Below are 6,593 nucleotides of genomic sequence, written 5' to 3' on the forward strand. Positions count from 1 at the left end.
GGGCAGAGAGGCTGGCACCCAGTGGGAGAGAGAATAGTGGCCGCAGAGTCTTTCAATATGAAGCCACTTAGTAACAGAAGGCATGTGCCAAGCTTGCAAAGCCAGAATGAAGAGTCATCCTTTGGAGTTCACCAAATATCAGAGAAGAATTAGACCCATCTCCTTTTTGCTCGCTTTTGCCATTATCCACTACGTCCTAACTTTTTCTTGCCTTGCTGTTTATAGAATAATAATCCACAGGTAGCAGGAGAAAGAGAGCCGGGGTGCAGCAGACTAGAGGTGAGTAGGTTTATTTGGAAAATGCAGATCAACAGGTGGGACAGTGGAGTAAGAAAAACAGCTACATTGGTAAATGCATGAGACAACAGGGCTACCAAACAGCTCTGAAAGGCTGAATTTCCTTGCCCTGTGACAGATCGAGCTATGATACCGCTGTGAAGATCCCAGCGGCTGCGGTCCTGTGAAGAAGCCTTCACCACACAAAGCCCCTTTTCTGTCAGCAGGCTAGCTCCCACACTGGCGCTAATTTACGATGCCCTCACAGCAATTTCCACAGTCAGAGAAGTTCAATTGTGTTTTCCAGCTCATTAAGCATCAGCACAACAAAGCTTTCATCTTCTCCTTCATCTACTTCATCCCACTCTTCACTCCCCACATTTATCCTGCTGTCAGCTAATCTGCCTCTTTCACCGAGCATCCAACCTAAAGGGCGCAGGTAAAATAGGCATCTGTATTTACTGCTATTTGTCTATGCCCTTGAGTTTTGTTAGTTTAAAGCACGGCCGCAACTCTAAAGACTCCCCTCATACTTGCGAAGGGAGAATTTAATGGTTGTTGATTCAGGGGCCTCCGCTGTGCCCTCCCATCCCTTTCAGAGCTTCATGAGACGACGTGGACTCTATTGTAATCTCAGAAGAATCAGCTTGGCTTATTTGTTCAGGCTGTCACTGCACTGAGATCACAAACACACACTCAAATTCCAGTTAGTGCACTAAATATCTTTTAACTAAACTATATTTTTATGTGTGATCTGTACTGGCAGGAGACTGCTGAAGTACAGTAGTGGCATTTTTCTTAAAGTTAGAGAGGCACACACGTGACCAGATAGAGAGAGCAAATGGCACAAAAGAGGCCCCGAGTAATGGCTAGCATCACATTTCACCTGAATTTTGAAATGTAATCATTTACTCTCATAATCAAAATATATACAGTGCTGTGCAAAAGTCTTGAGCCGCCTCTAATCCAAATCATATAAAGCAAATACAGAGTTTTAAACAATTCTAACAGTCAATATTTGGTTGACCACCTTTATTCTTCAGCAGAGCTAGAACTCTCTTAGACAAGCTTTCTAGTCATTTCTTTGAGTAGTCATCAGGAATAGTTCTCCAGGCTTCTTGAACTACATCCAAAGCTCATTTTTGGGTGGATTTGTCTGCATTTTGTTCCGTTTTCTATCAAGATGATCCCACACTGCTTCCGTAATATTGACGGTCGGGTTCTGGGAAGACAAAATTAATATGTGTGTGTCTATCCACGTGTGCTTTTACTGCACTCGTAGTGTGTTTAGGATCACTGTCATCCTGAAAAAGGAAGGTGTTGCCAATCAGATGCTTTCCAGATGGTGTTGCGTGGTGGATCAAAATCTGACAGGATTTTCTACTTTGTCCTTAGTTCTCAAATTTTAGTTTATGCAAGCCATGCCGTGTCAACTCTGAGGTCAATGCTGATATAAATAAGCCAAACAACAACACTGAAACATTCTGTCAAATCATTTGTTATTTGACTAAACAGCCATTTAAACTACACAAATTTTTATATCTCAGTTTGACTAAAGGTTAGTACACCAAATAAAAATTTGTTGGCTATTTTTAGAATTAAGATTTACATTTACAAAGAAGGAAAATGGCATCTAATATTTGAAAAAATACCATCTTTGCTACACAGTTGTAATCTATTAAAGGAATATTTAGATATTGTGGAAAATCCATGTATTTAGTCAGTACAAAGACTTGGGAACAGCTGGCTTAGCAGTGCCCAAAAGTGACAAAATAGTTTACCAGTACTGCTAAACATTTAACTAAACCACTGCATGATTTTTGTTTTGTTTTGTTTATTGTGCATAATTAAATTGGTGGAAAAAAAACGCATTGTATTTGGCAGATTATGGGACATTTTTCCTGCTGAATGTCTCAGTGGGCTGCCCATCTCTCAACAGGTGCTGCTGTGTGATTTATCGCAGTTTAAGTGGTCACAGCATGTTGCACTGCAGCTGCCATCACATCAGCGGTTTTTGGAAGAATATTGTTGGAAGTCTTTGGCCGAATTTACAAATCGTCAGCGGCACTTTTACACAAATTGGTGCACTATTTTCATTTTCCAGAAAGCCTAGGCCAGCTGTCTTCGCTATTGTCTCCCATTGTGTTGTGGTCTGACTTCACTCTGCAGTGAGGAGGAAAGAGGAAACTGATGCTGAGGCAGACACATTTGCAAGGTCTTAAGACTGCATAAAGACTTGCAATGTACAGGATCATAGCAGATCGTATTCTGTGGTAACAACCACTCACTTTACCCCAAAACGGCTCAAATTACTATGAGAACATAGAAGGCCCTCTGTGTCCCTCTGTGAAATACTTCTCTCAGGCACCTCTTTAGTAGTTTAATTGTTTTTCTCTGTATTTTAAGACACTGCATTTAGGAAAATGTACCTCTGGTTGTCTGTTTTGGTCAGGTTTCCCTTGCTACTATTAGTCTTCCTATTGCTTCTGTGCTGCACCCTAACACTAATCATGCCTATATCTGCCATCATAGCCAAACAATACCATAATCTGACATCCCAAGCATCTGTTAGTGGGTCATTATCATCCCTGAGTGCAAGCTGCCATCTGAGTCCCCCCTCCTGCTCTCAGCGCCATCCCTGAGCTCACTCTGTAACCCCTGGCTCGTTCCAGGCCCATAGAAGGTGTCCGGTTCCCTATACACCCCTCCATTTCTCCCAAACTGCAACAATACAGCAACTCTATCTCTGTGTTCACCTGTTAGCACCTGGCACCACGTCCACATCAGCCAAAGGCTTCTGCTCATCCCTGTCAGACACCATGTGGGACTCGCCTTCCTGTCACCAAACCCAACATCCCACACACAAAACACACAGGGGCACAATGAACCGCTCACCGCTCGCCTGTCAACACTTTCCCCTGACAGCCGAGCCATGCTAACATTATTGAGGATAAATGAAAAGTGCTTAATCAATCAATAATCCATCGGGTAATTACAAAAGCTTCAAGCATCATCTGGCACATGAGTCCTGAGTATGTACTACTTAAGAAATTAATTAGTAAGATAATGCTTTAAACAAGCAACCTCAGTTTCATTCATGCAAGTACGTTGAGTTTGAACTGCATGAACTTCTCCACTGTGCCTCTTATAAATCATATTTATCAACCACTAAATTACAGCAGCAAATGCATTTCGGATTATGGAGAAATAAGGAGCTTGGAAAGAAGTTCTGAACTGAAGAAGCTTCTTGGATGAGAAGTGAAACATCCAGCTGCTTTTGTTTTTCAAGTTCCTTAAACTATCATGACCTGGATGACCTACATGATGAAGAGATGCGTTACTAAGCCCCACTATCAAACCTCATACTCATCACATGTTGGCACTCAAAGCATTTAAGATTGTGATTTGTAGCCTAAACATACCAACACATTCGGTTCTGTAAACAAACCCCAGTCCTTGACATCAAGGTCCAGCATTTTGTACACTTGCCACTTCCCTCCAACTCGTGTGTGATATATAAATAAAGCTTTGTTCATTAAAAAGCCTGTGAACATCATCCAGCCCGCAATTACATATGTCATCACAACATAAATTGGAAAAGAAAAGGAAAAAAGATTTAGGACTGCTATGTGTGTGTGTGTGTGTGTGTGTGTGTGTGTGTGTGTGTGTGTGTGTGTGTGTGTGTGTGTGTGTGTGTGTGTGCTATACTTGCTTTCCAAACTTCACTTGTTGCTCAAAAAGTTGTGGATGGAAACTGAAGTTGAAGCTTTCATCGTGGCTATAATCACCTCCTGTCTGGTTTTCCTGGCTCAACTTTGCCTGGATATTAGTCTCTTGTAAGGGTCAAATCTGTGTCCTTCATCACAGTTTTGCTCAATAGGTTACACTTGACCTTGGGTTAAGAGTAGCAGCTCTTAACACACTATGTGCTGACAGTTGCAAAGATGAGAAAACTAATTTAGGCTGACATGTTGTTGCAGTTGCTCTCGACTGCTGATCAGATAACGAGGCACATCAGAGGAAGACCTCGGGCCCTGCACATCCTCTTGGCTGACTGGCATGATTGGGCCTGAGTAAAACTGAGCCGGAGCCAAGAAAGCCTGTACCTGTCAACATTATTGTTTCAGTAACTGATGCAATACCCATGTCAGTCATTCTAATTTTGGCTCTGAGTGCTGCAAGTGGTAACTAGTGCTTAACAAGTAACTTTAACACAATGAATGACCACAGTTTATTTCAAGAAAACAAGACAGAGTGCAACTCCTTGTGAATGTAAGCAGGGAAAGAAGAGTTTGTGATCTTCCATCCACTGACATTTTGACATACCAGCTTTGGCAGGTCCACTCAGACACACAATAATGTTCTGTTATGCTTCCGCAGACAGGCCTCTCTCGTCCCCTTTAAAGACGATACACTTTCACCACCACAAGTTCCCCGCTGCGCGTTTCATAAATGTTTATCCCACATGACTCTAGCCCCCTCCCCAAAAGTTTGCTTAGGATAGCTGCGAGCGCTGCCAACTCAGATGAAAGGGAAAGATTTAAAGAATGAAATATATAAAGCCTGCTTCGACATGCTTGGTTCGAAAGGTTTCAAACTCTTTTACAAAACCACAATTAACTCTTTACACAGTTCTCCACTGAGTTAAATAAGCAGGACTTGGAGTTGGGTAAAGAAAGAAAGTCAGTTTGACATTTTTTGACTTTACATGTAAATAGTTAATAATCTTATAACCTACAGGATGAATGGATTGGCATAAAATATCAGGAAAACACATAAGAGCTGATTCCAAAGGGGAAAAGCAATGGATAAACCCGCACCAGTGTTTGCTGATCACAGTATAATGAAAGATTGCTTAGAAGTGATCTACTTTTTCCAAACATGCTGAAAAGTCATTATTAATTAAACACCAGACTATGTGAAAACAAGCTGCAGCTGTCCTATAGATAGATTTTAATTTCTCAACATCAAAATGTTTGGTTGACTCTTGTGGCATGTGTGTGCCATTCTTAGAGAAGCAGGAAACTTTTTTTTATTTAAATATTTACTCATTCATTACAAAACAATAGAGGAGAAACAACAACACTACAGACAGCCCAGCGTCTCCTTTCAAACAGGCGGAGAGTGAGAGTGGTAATATTCACAGTTACTAGAGGAGAATGTAATGTCGCACTAAATTACAGTCATTGAAAGCTTGTATGGTTACCCAGCGATCTATCACTGTCACACAGAGGGGGAGAGGGGGCGGGAGAGCAGACAGGCGCCAGGCGCAGCAGGATCAAAGCAGGGACATACCTCAGGGAGAGAAACAGTTAACTCCATTTAACCAATTGTCCTACAGACAGTCATTCAGTCAGTGCGCTGCCGCTGCAGGCCCAGCAGCAGTTCCCATAAGAGAGAAGAACGCTCACATATAGAGTTTCACTGAAAATGATTTGACTTGATTTGAAGAGCTGCAGAACAAGGCCAATTTGGATGGGCTGCTTGAATGGGCCCTTTACTGTCTCTCAAAGGGATTACAGACAATGAACACAATAGGCTGAAATATGGCCATGGACAATTTGATTACAGGCCACAAGATAGAAATTTACAGTGATAATAACTCTTTGGAATATAAAGAGTGCTGTAAATCGCTGCCTGGATTGCCTTACTGCTTTAATGAAACCTGGTGAAAAACTACTGTCAACACATTCTCCGGTACAACTTCCCAGAAGGGGCCCAAAGAGAAGAATTTGTGTGACATATATCTGGTGAGGTTTACATCTATTAAACTGTGAATGGATTTATGACACAATCACAGCACCACATGGTAAATATTTTTAAAAACAAATAATTACACTATATACACACCCAGAAGGCACGCACCAAATCTTAGCACTCATTTAGAGTCCGTTTGTGTCCACCTGATGTCTTTGTATGCGCAACCCATTTTCTGGTTCTGTTTTGTTGTCTACCAGTTCAGAAAGGGAATATTTGACTATTTAGGCAAAGTTGGGATTGTAAAGCAGAAAATTAAAAACACAAAAATGCTCTGTAAGAACTGAAGGGGACAAGCATGGGCGAATTGATAAACTCTAAATAAAAATATTAACCAGTGCAGATTTAGATTTGGATTCCAGCAAAGAGTGTTTAAAAGGTAGGAACTGCACATCTGTCCTACCTTACATAGAATAACTCGAGCTGTGCCACTGACGAGAGGTTTATATCTGTCAGAAACCACAGCATATAAAATGGACCGCAACACTGTCTTTACAAATTCGGCCTATCAGAAACCGCTTTAGCCCGGTCACGTGGAAACATCTAAAGCCTGATAGGCA

The sequence above is a fragment of the Maylandia zebra genome, linkage group LG13, assembly GCF_041146795.1.
Source record: "Maylandia zebra isolate NMK-2024a linkage group LG13, Mzebra_GT3a, whole genome shotgun sequence".
Taxonomy (NCBI): domain Eukaryota; kingdom Metazoa; phylum Chordata; class Actinopteri; order Cichliformes; family Cichlidae; genus Maylandia; species Maylandia zebra.